The sequence below is a fragment of the Apodemus sylvaticus genome, chromosome 11, assembly GCF_947179515.1.
Source record: "Apodemus sylvaticus chromosome 11, mApoSyl1.1, whole genome shotgun sequence".
NCBI lineage: Eukaryota > Metazoa > Chordata > Mammalia > Rodentia > Muridae > Apodemus > Apodemus sylvaticus.
The window spans coordinates 84,063,129-84,086,930 of record NC_067482.1 but is presented as its reverse complement, the minus strand read 5'-3'; positions in this window follow the sequence as shown (position 1 = coordinate 84,086,930).

The following is a 23,802-nucleotide window of genomic DNA, read 5'->3' as shown; positions in this document are numbered from 1 at the left end:
CACCTCTGCCCTGCCCTGCCCTGCGCTGTGACTCCCCACCCCCAGCTGCCATCACGGCCTGCCAGTGGCCTCCCCTTCTCACACAATTCCTAGCTTGGCTTCCCCAGCGAGCTGGCACTCTGGCGAAAGGACAAAAAGGCTTGGGAATGGGGGGGGGGGGGGCGGGGGGGAGGAGCAGAGTACAAGCCAGCAACAGCCGCTGTTTGCCTCCCACTAGGACCTGGGTTCCTGAGCATGAGCCTTAGCAGAACTAACTGCCTACGATCCTGCTCCTCAGGAGACTAGGATCGCTCCCGTTCAAGTCTAAGAATCTACAAGTGAAACCAGACTCAGAGTACCAAAGACTAACTTCTCGGTCATGAAACTGCAAAATGCTCAGAGTGGACACAAAATTGTATCCGCCTTTTTCTATGCCACCATCATCAAAACTAGCACACACACAGAGCCACCTCAGCTGCGATGTGTCTGGTAGAAAAAAACAAAAAACAAAAAACAAACAAGGCTCAAGGTTGTGCGCCAGCTATCCCAGGGCCTTAGTGGACCTCCATAAAGCTTTGACATAAACAAGGGAGGGGGCTTATTCAAGGCAAGGCAGCACTTCAGGCCCCATTACTGTCAAGTAACAACTTCCAACTATGTCATAGTCACCTAAAGCTAGGACTGGTTTAGAGAATAACCCCGGTATCGGTATCTTTCCTTAACTGCTGCTCTTTTTCCCAACCCTGGGCCAGGAGCTGGTGTCAGCTGCCCCTCCCATGAGTGTAAAGATGGGTCTGACCAGAGCCTCTGCCCTTTGTTACCCTGTCTCACTACTAAATCTAACAGGCATGTGTGTTCCCGTTCTGGTCCTTGTAATTCTAGTGCCAGCAAAATAGAAAGTGATAACACAGGTTAGATGATATTCAGTACAGGTTTATGGGGAGGGGAGGCTGCTATCTGGGGAGTTCACCTAAGGACAGAGGCCAGGGAAGGCACCTTGCAGGAGGTGGGGGGGGGGGAGAGAAAGGAGGGGGAATCCAAAAATGTCTGGATTATCCGGTGGAAAGAGTGTGCCAGGTAGGGACTGAGGAATGCAGGGAGAATTTGGAGGCCAAGTCTGCTTTGATATGTAAAATATGCATTTCAGTCCCTTGTCCCAGGGTCAGAAACCCAACAGAAAGGGGGAAAGGCTTCCCCACCTTCTATCCAGCTCTGGTTCAAATGTACATAAAAAACATTTCCGTTTTTTTTTTTTTAAACAAATTTCTGTCTCTGTGTTTATCACTAAAGTAGTTTACAGTGAACTAGAAATCCTGATGATACCAGTAGCTATTCAGTTTTCTAGAGCATCATTCCAGGGTAAAAATTCTTCCCCATGAGCGTCTTTTTAGAATACCCCTCATTGAGGGCAGATATTGAAGAAAATATTCAAGCAGCCATTCCGTGGGACCACAATGGGTAACAGCCTGCATTTTTATGGTTACTGAGAAGCCAAAGGAAAAGCTCCCTCTGTTTCATGTGCAGAAGGGCACGTACGTGTGTGTCACACCAAGTAACTTAGGCTGTCTACACCTGGAGGTAAGATGACCTTATTACTCAGAGGTCACACCCTGCCCCCTCTCCAGCCCAGAGAAGCTCTGAGCTCAAGCCCAGAGGAACTTCAAGAGTCAAGAAATTCCCCAGTCCTCTGTATCTGTAACGACTGGCCCTTTTAAATTCAATTAAACTGAGTTCCTGGGCATTGAAGGTTATCCAGAGAAACACAGTCTTAAAAAAAAAAAAAAAAAAAAAAAAAACCAACAAAATTTAAATATAAGTTAGTTAAGTCTCCCACCAATTCTATCATAGATAATCTTCAAAGGTATGCAGATCAAAACTGAGGAATTGGTGATGATTTCCTGTTAGTGTTTGGTTTCCAGACTGGAAACAAGAGATTTAGGTGCATATTTTACATATCAAAGCAAACCTGGTCACCAAGTTCTCTCAGCATCCAACAGTCCGAGCGAACCCTGCCCCCAACCCTGAATTTTCTAGCCCAAGGGCTGGTCTGCCCTTCCTCCAGAGGCTCCTCCCTATATAATCCAGCCATTTTAGTCTCTCCTCCTCCTCCTCCTCCTCCTCCTCTTCCTCCTCCTCCTCCTCCTCCTCCTCCTTTGTCTCCCTCTTCTCTCTCTGCACACAAGCCCCTTTCTCTCTACCTCCCCCTCCCCCTCCATGGCGACATCCCTGGCCTTGATCCTTGGGGTCAGTGAACTCGATCACCCAAAAGCAGCTTCCCAATAAACCTGTCTTTAATATAATCTAATCTTGCTTAAATTGGTTCATTTCACCGGCAGCAGGAAAAAAGATAGGGTAAGAAAACAGCTTAGGATTTGGGAGGCAGAGACAGGTGGATTTCTGAGTTCGAGGCCAGCCTGCACAAAGAAACCCTATCTCGGGGGTGGGGGGGTGGGGTGGGGTGGGGGTGGGGACCAAAAAAAAAAGACGAAGAAAAGAAGGAGGAGAAGAAAGAAAGAAGGAAGGAAGGAAGGAAGGAAGGAAGGAAGGAAAGAAACAAAGAGGAAGAAAGAAAGAAAAGAAAAGAGCTTAGGAAAAGAATTTGCTGTGTAAACTGACAGGCAGTCTGCCTGTTTGCCTGTTGTTGCCATCTGAACCCACCAAGACCTACCTGCCTAGAAAACCTCTTAGAACTCATCCTTAAAGGTCACCTCTAAGAGCCTTCCCTGCCTGGATTTAGTCCCACCGTTGAAATTCAAAATCTTAGTTCCTTCGACTTATTGAGATAATTGTGAAGTTGTAATGAATACTACAGAGGGACCTCTCAGTCTCCCTGTGATTCCTCCAAATAAAAACACCTCACAAACCGTAAGGAGTTGGTGCAGGATAGGAACGCTGTCCAGGTCTGCCAAGTTTTTCCTGTATTCAGTCTGAGATTTCACACTGTGCCATTTTGTCATGTCTGGGATGCCACCAGTCAAGATACTGAAGAGAGAGAGCTCCATTTACAAAGAATCCCAGGAGCCATCCTTTTCCAGTCCATTTCCCTCCAAGCCCCCTCCCCCACCACAAACCTGAGCCCCGAGTTCACTTGGCTGTCCTATATTGCGACAATTCCTGTCATTGTAAGAAGAGAGTTATATATACAGGGAACTATACCTACCTTGTCAGAATGGACTTTTTCCTTGTGTCTTAATTCCTTAGCGCTTGTCCGCAGAGCAGAGCTCATGAGCTTCCTGAGGAGCAGAACTCCACCCTGTAAGGAGCCACAGTTAAACCAGTTCCTTGCTGTTAAAGAGAAGCTTTGTTAGTTTTCAGTTTGAAGCCATTAAGAGCAAAGCTGACCAGGAGGACAGGCGTAATGGTGCAGACCTTTGATCCCAGGACTCTTTAGACAGACCAGGCAGATCTCAATGAGTTCAAGACCAGCCTGGTCTACATAGACAGCAAGTTCCAGGACAGCAAGAGCTGTAGAGATAGACCCTGTATGGGACAAGCAAGCAAGAATAATGCTGGCATAACACTCCACACCCCGCTTTGTGCCTGAATATAATCTCATTGCTCTTGGATAAATGGGAATGCGGTCGCTACCTTTTAGAGTGAGCGCATTCGCAGTCTGGCAAGTGGACTTTTCAGACTGGTTCCCCACCAACAACCTATACTAGGGATTTGATAGGGGGCTGTGTTAAACAGGTCAAGACCTCTGGCTTCTTGAGTGCTCTTTATGAGTAGATCCAGAGCTGCCCACGATGTTCGGTTTGAGCAAGAATCCTGCTGAGTTGATGTCATGATTAGATATGACTTGTGTCCATGTTCAGTAAGCTTACTCCCTAGTGTAGTGATGTTGAGGTAGTGTAACTTTTGAGGCTACAGCCGAAGTGGGTAAGAATGAGGTCGTGGAGGGATGACGCTGGTCTACAGAACAGTTTGCTCTCCAGTGAACAAGGCTGCTCCGAGGCTCACTGGTCCACCGCGGTCTCTTGGTGTCTTTCACTACGCTTGCATTTCTTCTTGCTTTCCTACCATTGTGATAGCATCCGCCATGATAACTTCACCGAGGCCAAGCAAATGGGAACTTGGACAAGACAAATCTTTTCTTCTTGACAAAGTGTTCAGCTCAAGGTATGGCGACAGTAACATAAAATGTACAAATGTAGTTGGTTCAGTCAAAGAACCCCTGTCCTGGATACCTGATCAGAGTCTTCATCCTTCTCTTTGATGACTTGACCCCTTGGGCTTTCCTTTAGTTCAAATCTGGTTGATCCAGTTTAGTCAGAATTCTCTTAGTCTTGACAGTTTTCTCTGATTTTCTACCCTGAGCCCCTAGCTTATACTTTAGTTATAAATTAATGCTCTCCTTGTTGGTGTTTTGTCTAAGCTCCACCCCACACCTACCTGGCTATAGCCAGGTATGCCCCGCCCCAGAGATCTGGCCCACTATAAGAGGGGCTACTTGCCCCTTCTCTCCCTCTTTGCTCTCTGCTCTCCCACATACTTTCACCTCTCTGCCCCTTGGGCTCTCCTCCCCCTCCACGTGGTCATGGCCGGCCTCTACTCTGAATAAACTCTATTCTATACCATGCCTGTGTGTGTGTGTGGTCCCTCAGGGGCAGAGGTGCCCAGGCAAGGGCCTGACTGGGCACCCCTCCCCCATGCCGCCGTGCCACACTCCCTTAACCCCCAATCCTCCCCTTTTTAAGCCCTCACACTCCTAGTCTCTCTTTATCTCTAAAAACCTCATGGAACAAGTTTGTACATCTATTACAATAATTTTGATAAAGTCACCTTACAGTTTGAAACAAGCATCATGAGAAATGTGTTAACAAATGCCGCCTTTGCTATACTGAGTTTTTTGATCACCAAATGTAGCTTGTCTGTCTACTTATACAAATCTCTTTTGTACCTTCAGTAATTTTCAGCAGACACATCCAGTAAGTGTTGGGTTGTGTATATGCCTAAATGGTCCATTATTTTAGGTTGATTGTAAATTGTACTGTTTTAAATTTGTTTACCTGTGTTCATTGTTATATTCAAGTAATTTATGTCTATGTACTATTAGTCTTGCTATAATTTAGACAAATTTCTTCCAAAGGCCCATGTGTAAGAGTCCTGGTTTACAGAAAAGCAGTATTTGAACCGTAAGTAAAGTAGGGTCTTCTTATTCTTTAAGGGTATGCCATTGGCTTACCCCTGGCTTACATTGGCTAGGTGTATCTTCTTGCTCTTCATTCTTAACCAGTCTTGCTAAATAGTTGTTAATTTTGTTAACTTATTTTAAAAAGCAAACATTTCATTTTTGTCTATTGTAATTTTTAATTTTGTTGACTTCAGTTGTGATTTTTCTGTTTCCTGTAAAGACAGAACCCAAGTGAACCCCAAATTCTCAATCCTCCTGCCTCAGCCTCAAAGCACTAGACTGGGCCTGGTTTCTCTGATTTTATTGTTTCCTCCCTCCTTCTTGCTCTGTTTATGTCACTATCCTAGTGCAGTTTCTTATGCATGATCCTTAATTATGTAAGACTTTTCTTAGTTTCTAATGTACAAAATAACTTCTATGAATTTCACTTTTAATATTTCTTTAGCTACATCTGCACATTTAAAGGCAATATATTTTCCTACCGAACTTGGAGTTTCTTAAAAACATCAAATATTTGTAGTGTTGGATTTGTGTGCGCGCGCGCGCGTGTGTGTGTGTGTGTGTGTGTGTGTGTGTGTGTGTGTCTGTGTGTGTGTGTTTGTGTGTGCGCGCGTGTGTTGGTTATTCAAGACAGGATTTCTTTGTGTAGACCTGGTTGTCCAGAATTTACCCTGTAGATCAGGCTGGCTTCAAACTCAGAGATCCATCTGCTTTGCCTCCCGAGGGCTGGGATTAAAGCCATGTGCCACCACACCTAGCTAGTGTGTGTGTTTTGGTCCATTCTAATGATCCGTCTCTTGATCTAAACTATAAGCTAGTCATCACAATGTGTTGCAGTAATTTCCAACCCCAATAAGCCCATATAAAACATATAATCCAGTCATTACATGTATAAGGCTATGTGTTATAATTGAGCAGATCTAGCACTGTACTAACTTATTCCCCAGCTATGAGACCCTTTGCTACTTGCAGTTTCTCCAGGCCACATGGTTCTGCTCCATAATGGCTCCCTCCTCTCTTCCTGACCTCTCCCTGTCCCTTCTTTTCTTCTGCCTACATACCCCCAGTCTCAAAGACCTCCTGTCCCACCTTTCCCCTCCACTGCCCAATCACAGGCTCGAGCCTTTACTGACTAGTTAAAATGGAGAGAAGGTTCACATGAGATCACCTGAGTATGTGATTGATGGCCTCCTCTCTTGAGGAAGCAGAACTAACATCAGAATACAAAGAGCACCAGGACAAGCCACAGCAACGATGCTGGTAAGCAGAATAGCAGTGGTTCTGCTACTTAGTACTGTGTTCCTTTGTAGCATCTGCCTTTCTCCTGGGCCTCCTGCTGTCTTTCATCATCATCTGACAACTCTCTGGGAAGATGGACCCTAGCCCAGGCACACAGGAGACCACATACATCTGCTGATTATTCTTCTGCTCATCAACCATTGTGCCCTGTTCAGCTGATACTTCAGTCAATGACTTGGGTGTTTCTAGGAAGATCTTTTGGAGATCTGATTAGTCTAGAATCAGTTGACTTTTAGTCATGGAGATCATCATAGGTAATTTTGTTGGGCCGTTAGTTCTGTTTTTAGTTTTTTTGAGGAACTTCCCTAGGTTTCATAATTACCCTAGGTCACTCCCTACCTTCAGCAATGAATAAAGTTTCTCTTTCCTCCTGTCTGCAATAGCATTTACAGTCTCTAGCCCTTCTGACTAGGGTGACTGGGATTGGCAAAGCAGGGTTTTGTTTTGGTTTGGTTTGTTTTGGTTTGTTTTTGTTTTTGTTTTTGAAAAACAAGTTCTTTTATTGAAAAAGGAAGTAAAAACATTTTATGATAAAATTGAAGATTTACGAGGAAAATATTTCTGACAAGATAGAAGGGATGTATAGGAAAAACAGGTTAAAATTGACAATTTTGGAAAATTAAAGAGTAAAGTGGTAGACATAAAAAACAATGCTAAATTAATTGAAAAATTAAATAGAAATATTTTGTGATAGAACTGAAGATTTACGTGGGAAATATTTCTGATAGAATTGTAAAAAAATTAGAAAAACATGATAAAATTGAAGATTATCATGGAAATTTTTATATAGATATAATAATGGTAGGCATAAAAGTATTCATAAGTTGATTAAAAGTGGAATTATAAACATTTTCTGATGAAGTTGAATATTTACATGGAAAATATTTCTGATAAAATTCAAGAAATATATAGACAAACACATTAAAATTGACTATGTCATGGAAAATTATACAGATAAAATGGCAGATATAAAAAACCTTTCTAAATTAATTGAAGATGGAATTAACATTTTGTGATAAAATCAGAGATTTACATGGAAAACATATCTGATAAAATAAAAGAAATATATAAAAAATGTTAAAATTGAAGATTATGATGAAAAATAATGCATATAAAATGGTAGACCTAAAAACATTACTAAATTAATTGAAAGAGGGATTACAAACATTTTCTGATACAATTGAAGATTTACATGAAAAATATTTCTGTTAGTCTATGTCTTTATATTGGGAAATTTAGTCCATTGGTGCTAAGAGATATTAAGGAATAGTGATTGTTGCTTACTATTATTTTTGATGTTATTTTTATGTTTTTGTGGGTAATCTTCTTTGGGGTTCATTGGAAGAAGATTACTTTCTTGCTTTTTCTAGGGTGTAGTTTCCTTCCTTGTGTTGGTGTTTTCCATCTATTATCCTTTTTAGGGCTGGATTTGTGGAAAGATATTGCATAAATTTGGTTTTATCATGGAATATCTTAGTTTCACCATCTATGGTCATTGAGAGTTTTGCTGGGTATAGTAGTCTTGGCTGGCATTTGTGTTCTCTTAGGGTCTGTATGAGATCTGCCGAGGATCTTCTAGCTTTCATCATCTCTGGTGAGAAGTCTGGTGTAATTCTGATAGGTCTGCCTTTATAAGTGACTTGATAGAACTGAAGTTCCCTTACTGCTTTGAATATTCTTTCTTTGTTTAGTGCATTTGGTGTTTTGATTATTATGTGCTTGGAGGAATTTGTGATCTGGTCCAGTCTGTTTGGAGTTCTGAAGGCTTCTTGTATGTTAATGGGCAACTCTTTCTTTAGGTTAGGGAAATTTTCTTCTATAATTTTGTTGAAGATATTTCTCTCTTTCTCCCATTCTCTTTCCCCTGCCTCCCTCTCTCCTCCTACCAAGGCTAGTTGAGTGTCTCGTCCTCAGGGATCACTTGGGCTCAGCAGAAACATCTGGCTTTTCCACCCTTCATTTTTACCAGTTGTTTCAGCTATGAGCAGGTAACTCAAAAGCTCTGCTTGACCATGGCTTTGCTTGGAAAGTATTGAGGAAAATGTCCCCCTGTGTTAACTCTCCTCTTTGTAGACTGGACACTAGTTAAGTTTGATGGGTGGGGTCTCCAAAGCCTCCCAAACAAGAGCAAAGGTGACTCCCCACAGTTACAGAACATTTCAAGAGATATCCCTCAGTTCCTGGGACCTAATTGACCTTGGAGGGCAAAAATGCTGTTCCTCATTTAATCTCATTGATCCTGACAGTAGAAGGCTCTAAGTGTAGTTATTAAGCACCCAAAAGGTTGGTCACTCTAGTCTAGTTACTTTTAACTACTGTGTAGTATTTAGATAAAGCCATGGGAAAACCCAAATACTTTTTAAAGAGCTTTGTTATGATGAACAGACCAATAATTCCACTGATTTAAGCCGAGGTTTGATATAAAATCTATTGAACGTTGACCTTAGAAAATTTAATATTATGTACACAAACTCTCATCTTTTTCATACCTTATGTAACTTGATCAGACCATTGTAACTTGCTTATGTTTTACAACTTTCTTTTCCATTCTTAAAAAAATTCACACATAAATTCTTTACTAAAATATTTGTTCTACATTCTTCCAATGTTTTCTTCTACTTACTAGTTTTCTTAATACCATAACACATAGGAACATTAACAGATAAATTTACCATCTGTTGTGAGAATTTCATCCCTAAGGGGAACTAAGCAATGTCTACCTCCTCCTCAAAAGGTCTCAATGACAAGCTAAAGCTGTATTTCACCAAAATTTATCCTGGGGAAGCAATGTTTATTGAGCCTATTTTAGACCATGAATGAGGAGTCACTGACAGGAAAGCAACCAGAAAGCAGCTTCCCTGGAAAGTCTTCACCCAGCAGATGACAGCTTCCCTACAGCTGCACAGATGAAGCCCCTCTTCTAGCCTTCCCCAGTCTATACATTCTAGCTCTTCCCCAAGCCCCTGGGGCCATGAGGAATTGGGGCAGAATTGTATACAACCAATGGGATACATGAATGGAGGTTCAGATGGGTATTCTATGAGCCTCTTTCCCCCTTCTTCTATGAAGGGACACCAACAGTCAACAAGCAGACACAGCTAGTCTTATGAAGATGACAGTTGCTTGGATTGGATGACACTGCTGAATCTAAACTACCTGCAAGGATAATATAATAAAGGAATGTCACCCAGCTACAAACTATTAAACTATGAGGCTTTTAAGTTATCAAGTAAACCACAGAGATAGAAAAAACACAAGAGAATAAAAATATGCTTTCTACAGTCTAGTGAATGATCTTCTTTAGCTATGCTTTTGGTTTTGAATGAGTGCAAGTAGCAGATAGAGAAGCAGCAACACATAGAGAATCATAAACTGATGTTTCCAGCATCCAACAGAACTCAGCCAAGGAAGCCCTGCTAAAACCGAGACACTGAAGTTACAAGTGAGATCATTTTCATTAATGACAAGTTCCTCCCTATACTTTCCATGGACTGTATGTCAGAGCTTTAACTTTATTTTATTTTTATTTAATATCCATAATCTAAAGAACATGGAACATGGACAGCAATAACATTTAAAGATTCTTAGAAAGAGATAGCATCTGATTCTTCTCTTTGTTAGACTGTCTATATCACTGTAACAGGAAAGTCAAAATAAAACCAAGGCTACCCAGGGCTTATTGGGGAAGAAATAAAATCAGACAGTGAGCCTGGAACAAAGGGAAGAATGGTTTATCTTAGAGAAAGATGGGTTTGGAGATGGGGAGCAGAAGAGCAGGTTTTGAGACCCAGCAGAATCTGTATCTACAGCTTCTCACTTAAACAGGTGGATCCCTCTTTGTTTCTGCTTATAGCAGCTGACCCTGGGCATCAGCTTGCCTAACACCCAGCAACCCATCCTCTGTATCCTGATGAGTTCTGTGCTCTTCCTGGGCCACTGCAAATTCACATGAGTTTCAGGGGTCTAGCCATTTAAAAGCGTTAGCTTCTGTTGCTGACTAGCTCTGGAGGCACATGGCTAGGAAAAGGCTAAGCCTCCTCTAGCACCCAGATGTTATGCAAAACAACTGTCAAAAAACAAACCAGCAACCAAACAAACAAAAATAAAAATAAAGTAAAAAATCTCTACTATCATAGAAGTCTGGTAACTTGGCAATAAAATCAGTGTTGGAGATTCCTCTGGGTCACCCAGTTCCCTGGTCAATTAGGTATCCAGGAAATTGAAAATCCAAAAGGAGAGAAGTCTGGGACATGTGAAAAAATGCCTATGGAACAGAAGATTCTAGCGGTGCAGAGATCTGCTGAGGGCTTAGCGACACTGAAAATCTTTAGGGATGCCACCATTTTGGTTTATGCCCTCTGGTTGCATTAATCAACATACTGGTAAACTCAGCATAGCCTTCACCATCTTTTATTGTTTTACTTTGTTTTTGTTATTTAAGAAAGAGTTTCTTGGTATACCCCTGGATGTCCTGGAACTGATTCTGTAGACCAGGCTGACCTCGAACTCAGAGATCTGCCTACCTCTGCATCCCCAGTGCTAGCTAATATTAAAGGCATGTGCCACTATTCATCACCTTAATGTCCCTAACCAAGGTGGTTGGCCATGTCCCACAGCTGCTGCCATCTTGATGCTATCACCAGCCAAGACAAAGCCACATGGTTGTTTGTGGCAAGTTCAGTCCTGTGATAAGATGAGCCATCCCCCATCAGGACATAAGTCTCTATGAGAGCCATGTAGCTCACAGATTAAACGTGAATGCACCTTTTTTCTTCACATGTATGAAACATTCTGAGTTATGTTAACACAGATATAGGAGAAGATAGTATATGCAGCCTAGGTACATAGGTCTAAAAAGGCCAAACAGAAAAACAAAGGAATGAATTTTATGGTCTCAACCCAAGGAACAGAAGTCCACATGTCTACTACAATTTATAACTCGGAATACCAAGTGCAGCTATCTGGATCTCCTTTTGATCCCGCCTGGATCTCTTGCTGGGAGAGGAGCTCATGATGGACATGGAGTCCTGCTGCCCACACAGACCCTGGAGAAACTGGGAAGGAGAGAGTGACCTTGCTGCTATTTTGTCTGAGATCGGATCTGGACCCTCCATGTTGGCCAGAATTTAAGTCCCTTAGAAACCAATTTTGGTGGGCTGGAGAGACACCTCCACTGTTCTTCCAGAGGATCTAGGTTCAATCCCCATTACCCCGATGACGACTCACAACTGCAGTCTCGGGGAATGTCACACCTTCTTCTTGTCTCCAGAGGCACTGCACAGACAGGGTGCACAAACACTGGGGCCAAAGACCCATATACACAGAATAAAAACAAAGGGGAAAACGTGTATATATGTATATAAAAAAGAAACTCCATTCTTAGAAGTAGTTAGTTGCAATTTAAAACCTTGGTAATGTTGTGTCTTGCTCGTATCATTTAGGAAAGTGACCCCATGGAATTGTCATGATCTAAGGCAGTGTTGGACCAAATCACATCAAGTGACTGTCTGTTTTTGGCCTTTTTCCCAAACCTGCTCCAAACCTGCTCTCTCTGAGAGAACTTCGGAGGAGACAGGAAAAGTGTGTACGCCCAGAGAACATAATGAGTTGGAGTTGGTATTTAACTTGTACCACACAGCCATTGGTCCCCTTAAAGCCTGGAAGAAGTAAGGTCAAAGGGTTTCCCCATGGATGGTGGGATGCAAGGAAAGGTTTGGAAGATGTTTTAACCACGGCTCCAATCTAGTTGCCTGTTATAGGTCTGTTTAAATTGTATTGTCTTTATTTAATTTGACTGGTCACTTGTGTTTAGGAAATTAGCAGATTCTTCTAGATTTTCTTTTTTTAAATCTTTTTTTAATTGAATATATTCTTCATTTACATTTCAAATGCTATATCCTTTCCCGGTTTCCCCCCTCCCAGAAAACCCCCAACCCATCCTCCCACCCACTGCCTCAAAGAATATGACCCTCCACCCAACCAACTCCCATCTACCCTGGCTCGATTTCCCTACACTGGAGCATCTATCGAGCCTTCACAGGACAAAGGACCTCTCCTCCCACTGATGCCCGACAAGACATTCCTCTGCCACACTTTTGGCTGGAACCATGTGTACCCCTTAGTTGATGACTTAGTCCCTGGGAGCCCTGGGACGCCTGGCAGACATCGTTGTTCTTCCCAAGGGGCTGCAAACCCCTTCAGCTCCTCCATTGGGAACCCCGTACTCAGGCCAATGGTTGGCTGCTAGCATTTGCCTCTGTATTTGTAAGGCTCTGGCAGGGCCCCTCCGGAGACAACCATATCAGGCTCCTTTCGGCATGCACTTCTTGTCATCCATAATAGTGTCAGGGTTTGGTGACTGTTTATAGAATGAATCCCCAGGTAGGGCAGTCTCTGGATGGCTTTTCCTTTAGTCTCTGCTCCACACTTTGTCTCCATAATTGCTCCTGTGAGTATTTTGTTCCCTTTCTCAGAAAAACCAAGCCAATTCATTCTATGAAGCCCCCAAAACACTTATACCTAAACCAAACAAAGACCAAACAAGGAAAGAGAACTTCAGACCAATTTCTCTTATGAACATTGATGTAAAAATACTCAACAAAATTCTGGCCAACCGAATCCAAGAATGCATCAAAATGATAATTCACCACAATCAAGTAGGCTTAATCTCAGGGATGCAGGGATGGTCCAATGTGTGGAAATCCATCAATGTAATTCACTACATAAACAAACTCAAGGAAAAAAAAACACATGGTCATTTCATTAAATGCTGAAAAAGCTTTTGACAAAATTCAACATCTCATGATAAAAGTCTTGGAAAGATCAGGAATTCAAGAGCCATACATAAACATAGTGAAAGCAATATACTGCATCATATACAACATCAAACTAAATGGAGAGAAACTTGAAGCAAATCCCACTAAAATCGGGGACCAGACAAGGCTGCCCACTCTCTCCCTATCTATTCAATATAGTACTAGAAGTCCTACCCAGAGCAATTAGACAACAAAAGGAGGTCAAAGGTATACAAATTGGAAAGGAAGAAGTCAAAATATTAGTATTTGCAGATCATATGATGATATACTTAGGCGACCCCAAAATTTCCACCAGAGAACTCCTAAAGCTGATAAACAACTTCAGCAAAGTGGCTGGATATAAAATTAACTCAAATAAATCAGTAGCCTTCCTCTTCTAGATTTTCCAGGCTTGGAGAAAATACGTTTTCAAATTGTTCCCTAATGATCCTGTGGACTCCACCAAAATCTGTCATTACAAAGTCTTCATCCCTAACTTTGATTACTTTTGGACTTCTCTTCCCTTGACTCTTTGTCTAGGGTTTTGTCAGGTTAGTTCCTTTTATGCAGTTGATTCCTGCACTTCATCTCTAGTCCATTAATTTCTACTTATCATTTCCTGTCACCTTCTTAGGTTTGGCTTCTTGGTTTTTTAGAACATTGAAGTATATTATTAGATTATTTGAGATATCTCTGATTTTTTTAATACAAGCAGCTGTGACTGTCATACGCAGTCCCTTAGACATATCTAAGGGGTTCTGGTATTGCTTTATTATTTCTATTTGATTCTAGAAATTTGAGTTTTTCTTCCTAATTTCTCCAATGACCCATTTATCCAAGAGTGTATTCTTCAGTCTCTAAATATTCATACAGTTTTGATGCTGTCTCTTGCTATTGATTTATAGTTTTGTTTTGTGATAATATCCCAAGGTACAAAAGTATTCTGATTTATATGCATTTGACAAGTTTGTTTTATGACCTACCATCTAATCAATTTAGAAGAAAGTTTTCATTGCCTACTGAGAATATGTATCCCATATCTATCTGTGGTACGATTTATATATGAAATTTCTCCACTCATTTTTTTTTTTTTTGCTCTAAGAATTCTATCCAAAGATGTGAGTCTCCTAGTTATTATACCAAAACCTAGCTGGTCTTTTATGCCTTTTGGTGTTTGTGTTATGAAATTGGGAGTCCAACTTCGGTGCATAAATATTTACAAACATTATAAATTCTTGCTGAATTGTTTCTTTTTAAACTATATAGTGGCCTCCCTTACTTCTTGTGACTAGTTTTGGCTTATATGAAAATAGCTCCACCACCTTGTTTATAATCCATTTGCTACCTACGTTGGTTTCTATCTTTGACCCACAATTTTGGGGCATCTTTCTAGCAAGGTGTACTTGAAGATAGTAGGTAGTTGGGTCTAGTATTTTAATCCAGGCTTGTCCATGTGTTTTCATTGGACATTTTCATTTAAGGTTATTGTGAAGAGAAATACTGCCTTTTTGTGGTTTTATTGGGTGGTTGGATTCCTTCTTCTGCCTATAATCAATAGGGGGTTTTGATTGGCTGTACTGGATGCAATAGATTCCTTTTCTTTGTTGTTTCTCCATTACTCTCATGAGAGAGCATGGAGATGCTCCCCCCACCCCCAAATACTGTAAATGAGATTCTTTTCTTTCCTGTCAGTATGGTGAATCTTTAAATGTTTCTGCAATCCACACTTAGTTACCATACACTGTGCCTTAATTTTGGCTGGCCTTGAAATGATCTTATTTGTCTATTTTAAAAGATAACTTTGGGCTGGAGAGATGGCTCAGCTGGTAAGAACACCGACTGCTCTTCCAAAGGTCATGAGTTCAAATCCCAGCATCCACATGGTGGCTCACAACCATCCGTAAAGAGATCTGACACCCTCTTCTGGCGTCTGAAGACAGCTACAGTGTACTTACATATAATAAATAAATATTTAAAAAAAAAAAAGATAACTTTGCTGGGCATACCTATCTTGATTCACAGTTATTTATGTTGGGAGCTTTGAATATATCATCACAAGCTTCCCTGGCTTTTAAGAATATTGATGAGAAATTTGCTATTATTTGGATGTTTGTGCCTTTGTATGTAAGTTGACACTTTATCACTTATAGCTTGTAATATTGATTTTGGTCTGTATTTTTGACATCTTGCCTATGACATGTTGTAGAGAAATTCTCAGCTCACATCTACTTGAGGTTCTGTGTTCTTCTGTGTGGATATTCACGGCTTTTCGCTACGTTTGGGAATTTTCCATTGTAAAATCATTTAAGAACTTTTCTGTGCCTTTAGAGCATCAGGTCCTTCTTCTAGGATCCCTCCCCTGGATTCTTAGGTTTAGTCTGTTGAGCATATCCCAGAATCCTTGCAAGGCTTTGGTCATATTTAACAAGTTACCCCTTTATGTATGTCTGAAAGTGTTATTTTCTCGTTCTTGTCCACCACTGCCCGCCTGGACTTACCTGTTGACAATACTTTCTGTTGTGTTTTTATTTTGATTGACTGATTCTTTCATTTCTAGAATTCCTGTTTGGTTTCAGAGTTTCAACTTCCTTTCAGAATTTTCCCAATGTTTTTACATTTCTTCTCTGAAAAAGCATCCAACTTTAATTCAGTGCATAATCAGCACAGTTCTCTTCATTATCATCAGTCTCCATGAGTGGGAAGGGTTACTGCCAGTTTCCTTGCAGATGAAAGCAGTGTCTGATTGAAATTCACTTTCTGACATAATTGCCTGGTTGAGGTACCATTTCCACTTCCTTCCCCAGCAACCCTGTACATTACAGCTTTGTCTCTGGGGTTAGGTGTGAGGGTGTGGAGAAGGCTGGCCCTCCTGTGTTTGTTTAGCTTTACCCACTATATCTGTTTGTTTATTTATGCACTATATCTGTCAAGCTACCCCATGGATTCTGCAAAGCACTCCCTATAACCCCACGCATTGTGTTAGGGTGATGGGGTACTTCACTAACAGATCCAGAGCACTATTGAATATCTCTCATTCTGGTGGTTTGAATGAGAATGGCCTCCATGAGCTCATATATTTGAATGTTTGCTCTCCAGTTGGTGGAACTGTTTGGGAAGGGTTAGGAGGTATGGCCTTGCTGCAAGAGATATGTCAGTAGGTGTGGATTTTGAGGCTTCAAAAGCCACGTACCATTTTCAGTTAGCTTGTATTCTGCTCCCTGCTCCACTTGCATTTCCAAAGACTGGATCCTCTCTCTCTGGCTCTCTCTTTACCTGTGCAAGCATTTCTTTGCAGCTGACCCTGACTCTGTCTGGGCTGTGCTGTATGGCTGCCATGTGGTGTTTGTTCATTTTTTGCAAAGAAACTTCCATGTAGACTCATCTGTATATTCTTTTGTTCTTTCTCATATAGTAATATGAACTAATTTTTGTCCTGTTTTCACCCAAGCATACAGATGCAGCTTCTGATGCATCATCTTACCCAGAAATCCCTCTGTTCTCTGATATTCCACAAAGGGCAGTTTTTAGGTGCTTGGAGCTGATCTTCTGTAGTCCTGATTCCTCAATGTCAGTTTGGCAGAATTTGTTCCTGGATCATATAGTCTTTCTATTATTTTCTTTCTAATTTCCATTATCTATATTAAGATATATATTCAATATCTTCTATTGTCTCGTTGGTGCCATACATATGGACATATGTATGAATGCATGCATATGCCTGGGTGCACATATATGTATCTCATGTGCATGTGGAGGCCAGAGGACAACCTCAGGTGTCTTCACCCAGGAGCTATCAACTTGACTTTTTGTTGTTGTTGTTGGGTATGTCTGCCCTAGAACTAACTCTGTAGATCTGCCTGCCTCTGCCTCCCAGGGCTGAGATTTAAGGTGTGTGCCACCACTGTCTGGTTTATCAGCTTGATTTTTGAGATGAGGTCTTTCACTAACTGGAGGCTTCCAGATAATGGCTAAGTGGCAGGAAGTGACACTTGTCTCTGCTTTTCCTGGACTGAGCCCACAAGGGCATGCTACTGAACCTGGATTATTTCTTCAATGTCTCTATTTTTGTTTGTTTTGTTTTGTTTTAAGATGAATGTATTTTATTCAAAAACAATTTTATTTGAAACGATTTTCAAGTCCTCCTTCTTATACAGCAAACATTTTACTGACCAAGCCTCCCCCAACCCTACCCCGTCCTCTATATTTACTACTACTACTACTGTTGTTGTTGTTGTTGTTTTAAGATAGGGTCTCACTATGTAGTCTGGAACTCAGTATATAAATCAGGCTGAACTCAAATTCACAGAGATTCATCTGTTTCTACATTCTGAGTGTTGGGATTAACGCTGTGTGTAATTGTTCCCAGTCCCCGCGCCCTGCCTTTTACTTTTGAATAACAATTTTTGTTCCATTTTAAAAAGAATTATGTGTGCATATTGTAGATCTGTGTGGGCATCTACACATGTAGCAGGGTAGTGCTGAGTGCACGTGCCTGCAGGGCTCGGAACAGGGCAGTGAGTCCCCGAGAGCTGGAGTTATGGTGGTTGGGAGTGACTGACACAGGCGCTGAAAACTGAACTAGCTGTCTCTTCTGCAAGAACACTGAGTCATTTTAACTGTTAGCATTCCTTCTAGGCTCTGCCTACAGTTATCTGGCAGCAGTGTTATGCCTGATTCGCTCTAAAAGGGGCTGTTTGCCCCCTCCTCGCTCTCTTATTCTCTTATGCTCTGTCCCTTCTCTCCCAATTCCCCTCTCCCCCCTCTCTCCACTTGTTCCTGAGGGACCTCTTCTCTCTCCTCCCTCCTTCCTCCCCCTCCCCTCCCTCTTCCCCTCCCTCTCTTCTCCTCTCTCTCCCTTTCTCCCTCTCTCCCTCCCTCCTTTTCTCTGTCTCTACTCCCTCCTCAACTCCCTTCTCATGCCCTAAATTCACTCTATTCCAAACTATATCCATCTATGACTGGTACCTCCGGGGGAAGGGTCTTCTCAGCCTGGGCCCCGCAGAGGGCCCCTCTCACACCACCATAGGGCACTTCTACCAAACATTTCCTGTTTCTTTCTTTTTTATAAAACACAACATTAATTACTGAGCCATCTCTGCAGCTCCTATTTTACTTTTAGTGAGTTTTATGACACAACACTTTCTTTGACCTTGGAAGTTATTAGATCATTTTGGTCTAGAGAGACTAACCACAATTTTTATGATAAAATACTATTATTTAATTAAAATGTCATGAAACTGTTTAGTTTTCCTAGTATATGATGATCCCTTTTAAATGTGTAGATCCAAGTCTTTCATTTCTGAAGGATTTTGTTGTTGTTGCTAAATATTAGTTCTGTTTTTCCCTCCCCCATGGTGTTTCTTCTTCAGGGAATCTAATTACATGTTCAATCCACTTTTCTTTGCTTGCCTTCCATTTCATTTTCCAGCCCCTTGTTTTGCTGCCATGTTCCATACCCAGTATTAAATTTTCATTAGACTCTGATTTCCCTGTGGATCTTTAAACATAGCTTTTAGTTCTTAAATGATTTTCGACTCTTTTTATTCCAAACATTAATTCCAAACATTTCCTCACTTTGTGGGGGGGAAGTGTCATTTCTGATTTTAGTTGTTGCTTGCATGCATTTTTAATTTTCTAAATGTGGGAAAGAGAAGTGCTTGAACAGAGGTTTCTTCTGACTTTGCTAGTCTGAAGAAGGCTGCCTTTTCTCTCACTTAATGTTCTGTCTTTAAGATTCCGTGTGCCTCACCATGCTTATCAACAGGGCTTGAGATGTGCCTTCATGTGTGTAAGAGGATGTTATAGCAGTTTCTTCACAGAACCTAATAGTGGGAGGTGGGGGAATGGGATCTTTTATTCTGCAGGACTCTCCTGTTTCCCAGGGTGCCTCTCTTCTTTCTTGTTGGTCTTCTTTGGAGACTGTAGCTCATCTCCAGTCCTCCTGAGTGGAGCAGATGCGTGCTACCTTCCCACAGGCTTCGGTGACTCCTTGAAGAATCCTGATCCACTGTTTTTGTTTGTTTGCTTGTTTGTTTTGGGGGTGGGTGGGTTTTTGTTTGTTTGGTTGGTTGGTTTTTTCGAGACAGGGTTTCTCTGTGTAGCCCTGGCTGTCCTGGAACTCACTCTGTAGACCAGGCTGGTTTCGAACTCAGAAATCCGCCTGCCTCTGCCTCCCAAGTGCTGGGATTAAAGGCGTGCGCCACCACCGCCCGGCACCGAGTGTGATCTGACATGGCTCCCGGCTTACCAGTGAGACAAGACATAGGACCCAAGGCCAGGGCATGGCTTCTCCCCTCCCGGATCATGGATAAGCCCGTCAGATTCTGCTGAACAATACCTATTGCCCTGATTTGTTCTTGAATACGTAAACATACCCTAACTAGCTAAAAAGCTATTTAAATAAGCTCATGTAATAAGCAATAAAGTTAGATATGCATTCTGACGCTGGTCTCCAGAGTCTGACTCCCGGGAACCGTGGGCTCTGTCTCCGAGTCTCAGTCCTGCTCATTTTGTTAGCTCATATGTTCAATTTTCAAGTAAAGTGTGAAGAGACTCAACTTTAGCTAGTTACCGTCATTGCAAGTTCTAGAAAGTGTCCAAGATACACTTTAAGAACAATTTTACATCCACTGTTTCTGAATCAAGGTGTATGTAGATAGTTTCAAAGAAATAGAAGGTAGGAAGTATGAGTGCATGTGGAGGCCAGAAGTCAACATGTCTTCCTCAATCATATCTACTTTACATTTTTGATCCAGGGTCTGTCACTGGAGCTGAGGATCACTACTTTGGCTAAACTGGCTGGTCAGTGAGCTTCCAGGATCTGTCTGTCTCAAACCTTTCTCAGCCTATAACACACACACACACACACACACACACACACACACACTGCAGAGATTTCAGACACGTTACTACACTTGACTTTTTTCCTGAGGTTCTGAGGACTTGAACTTACGTCTGCAAGCTTTCCCAGCACGTACTTTACCCACCCAGCAGACTCCCAGGAGCATTCTTTGCTGCTAATCTTTTCCTAATGCCCTAGTGCTCGAAGCAGCAAGTCTAATGTAAATTCTTTGCATTCCTAATTATCACTGACCAGTCTGTAAGGCAGTGTGTCTCCAGACTGACTTACTACAGCGCTATGCATTAGCATGTAGAGAAAGCTCCCGAATCAGACCTGTGACACACAGTTATGCTCGTGAAAGCACAGAGGCACACTTCTTGTTTCGCAGAGAACTCTAGCATGAAATCTAGGCTGGGAATGCGGACTGGGCCAAGCTGCTGTGTTCGGCTCTGAGCATAATGAGTTGACAATGCTTCCTACCCTCTGATGTGCTTTGTTTTGTATTGCATCTATTGTCCTTCAGACCTAACTTGTTCTGCTTCCTTTCCACCATCGACCCCAAGTCACACGCAGTCACTCCATTTTTATCTCATGCAGTATGCCCACTCTTCCTTTTTCTCAACTCTAATTTTTGCTTCTCCTTATGAACAAATATGGCAATATTTGACTTTCTACTTGATAAACCTGTTGGCAGGTTTTGTTTCTAGCAATAATTAACATAATGTTTAGAAGACTCACTCTGTTCAAATAGACACAGCTTTTTTGTTAAATCGATGGGCCTACAGAGCTACATCATTCTCACTCAAGTTCAGGGCTTACGCTGGGCATACCTACAATCCATTTTTGTTGTATACTACAAAGATCATTTCTAGCTCTTAAAATCTTCCCTATCCTACTCAGTCATTCTTCTCGGATCCTGTGATCTTTTACCCTTTGCGTTGTCCAGCCTATCAGGTGTTTGGAGTCCCACAGTATGGAGGTCTCAGCTGGCTTCTTTCTCTTAGGATCATGGAATGGTTCCTTCCTTCCAGGACATTTCTAACACCCATTTGTCTGAATACACCACAGTTTTACCTACTCACCTGTCATAAACATTTTGATTGCTTCTAAACTTTAGCAACTGTGACTAAGGTCCAGGGCTCTACATAAGCACCAAGGAACTGAATTCCTGGACCAAATGAAGAATACATTTGGTGTTATACGAGACCACTGACATGAGTTCCAGTGACTTGTACTGTATATTTGTCTGATTGCTGTATTAATGTGAATTTCCCTGATGAGATACTACACTGAGGACCTTGTCTACCTTCTCCAGTGAGGTGTTAATAAATAAATACCTTTGACTCTCTTTTACATTGCTTGTTGTCTTGTTTTTTGGGGTTTTTTTTTCCCCTAGACAGGGTTTCTCTGTATAGCCCTGGCTGTCCTAGAACTCACTCTGTAGACCAGGCCGGCCTCAAACTCAGAAATCCCCCTGCCTCTGCCTCCCAAGTACTGGGATTACAGGCGTGTGCCACCACTGCCCGGCTTCTGTTGTGTTTTAAAGTTCATTGTATATAATATTTGGTGAGAGTCCTTCAGCAGACATTTCCCCCAGTTCGTAACCTGATTTTGGAGGGGTTTTTTTTGTTTTTTTGTTTTGTTTTGTTTTTGTTTGTTTGTTTTGGCTTTCTCCACAGTATCACTCTCTTGAGTCAAACAGATTCTAAACTATATAAAGAATCCATCACTTCAATTCTTCCTTTCATAAGTCACACTTTTGTTAAGTCACACTTTTGGTATTATATGTGTAAATATCACGAAACTCAAGGCCGTCTATGTCTTCTTCAATGTCACTTTCTGGGAGTTTTGTAATTTCACATTTGACATAAAAATTTGTGTCCATTTGAGTATGTTTTTGTGATTAGTTTTGTATCTAGATCTTTTTCCTCAATTGGCTGTTGGTAATTCCAGCACCTTTTGTTTAAACTACCTTTTATCCATTGATCTCCTGTTCTACAAGTAGATTATATTCTGTAGGTCTGTTTCTGGGCTCCCCAGTGGGCTTCATTGGTTGTCTATTCTTTTCCCAGTACTGCAGTATCAAGGGCACCTTAGTGGTACTCCAACCCTTAACCACTGAGCCATCTCTCCTGCATTTTAAGGAATATTTCAGGCTCTGCATGTTGACGCCCCCGAGTCAGAGCCTCACACTGCTGCTTTCCTTCTCAACCATGAATTGTCCTTCTTCTCTTTATTATATTAGAGACTTTTGTTGACACTGTTCTGCAGTCTCCTCCAGACCCCTGTTCTCCCTCCTTTCTCCTCACCTCTAATTCTTATGCTCTGCTTTCCAAAGCTTGATTTAGTCATGTCTGACTTAGTCTGGACCCTTTATTGGAACAGGATTATTGAGGGAAGGAAGTGTGTGTGCATGTGCGTGTGCGTGTGTGTGTGTGTGTGTGTGTGTGCACGCACGCGCACGCACGCACGCGTGTGCTTTAAAACAGTAACAATGGCCAAATCACACCTGAGATGCAGAGAATCCTATAGTTCCTTGGTCCTTGAGGCTGAGTGTGTCAGTAGTTGGAATAGTTCCAGAACAACTATGTCCCACTGAGGGACACAACCAGTAATCACTCAGTCCACAAAGTACCATGCCTCAGTATCCCCAGAATAGTTCCAAAAGTGCAGGCAGCTGCTGGAGAGCTGCAAGTCCCTGTCCCAGAGTGAAAACTTGGCAACACTTGTTTTGCTGTCAGGGGAGCGGCGGCAGCAGCAGCAGCAAGGAAGCAGAGTAACTCAGTGGTAAAAGGGAAGGAAGACCAAGTCAGATCTGGGCTCCTACTGGAAGGTGCCACCTACAATCAGAGTGGGTCTTCTATAACTGCCCACAGTCACATTGAAGGGTTACCTGGAAGGGAAACTGGGGATGTATGGGAAGGCAGCAAAAAGAGATGAAGACCAAGACAACACCTGCTGCTCAAGGTCTCAAAATTTAATGGAGGACTCCAAATATATAGGCAGGGGAAAACCCTTCCCCCAAAGGCTGGAAACTTCTCTGCAGAACCAGTTCAGTTGCTCCCCAGGGGGCTAGTGTTTCTCAGGAAACTGCAGGTTCTTGAAGAACAATGGGCTTCATCTTGGTCGGAGGGTTCCACCCTAGGTGGAGAGGATTATGGCTAACACAGGAGTTCCCACTCAAAGGCTGGGAGAGGAACGTCACATTGGTCCATGTCAAGTTCCTGCCAGGAGGCACCTTAATAAGGCTCTCCACAGTCTTCCCAACTGATGAATACAGATAATTCTTCAGGTAATGCTTCCTACTCAAGTGATTCAAATTTGTAGCACGTTGATGTTCCAACTTGCCATAAACCACAAACCTCCTCTTTAAATCCATATTGGCATATGAGAAACAGAAGGCTCAGAAAAGTCAAGACAGGCCTTCAACATTTTGAACTAAACTGATCTATGACTGTGGTAGACTAAGATGGCTAGACGTAGGCCACAGAAGTGCCAGAGCTTATGAAGGTAATGTGGGTATCTATGTGTATAGCATGCATGGTATGTTTTGAATGAGAAATATTCCCCATAGGTTTGGGTATTAAGCATTTGGTCCCCAGTTGATGGTGCTGTCTGGAAAATTAATGGGTAAAGAACAACCTTTCAGGGGAAGTACATTATGGTGAAGGCTTTAGGTTTTCACAGTTCCACCTCATTTACTCTTCATTCAGCCTCAGATTGGAATGTGAGCTCTCAGCTTCCTGGTCCATTGC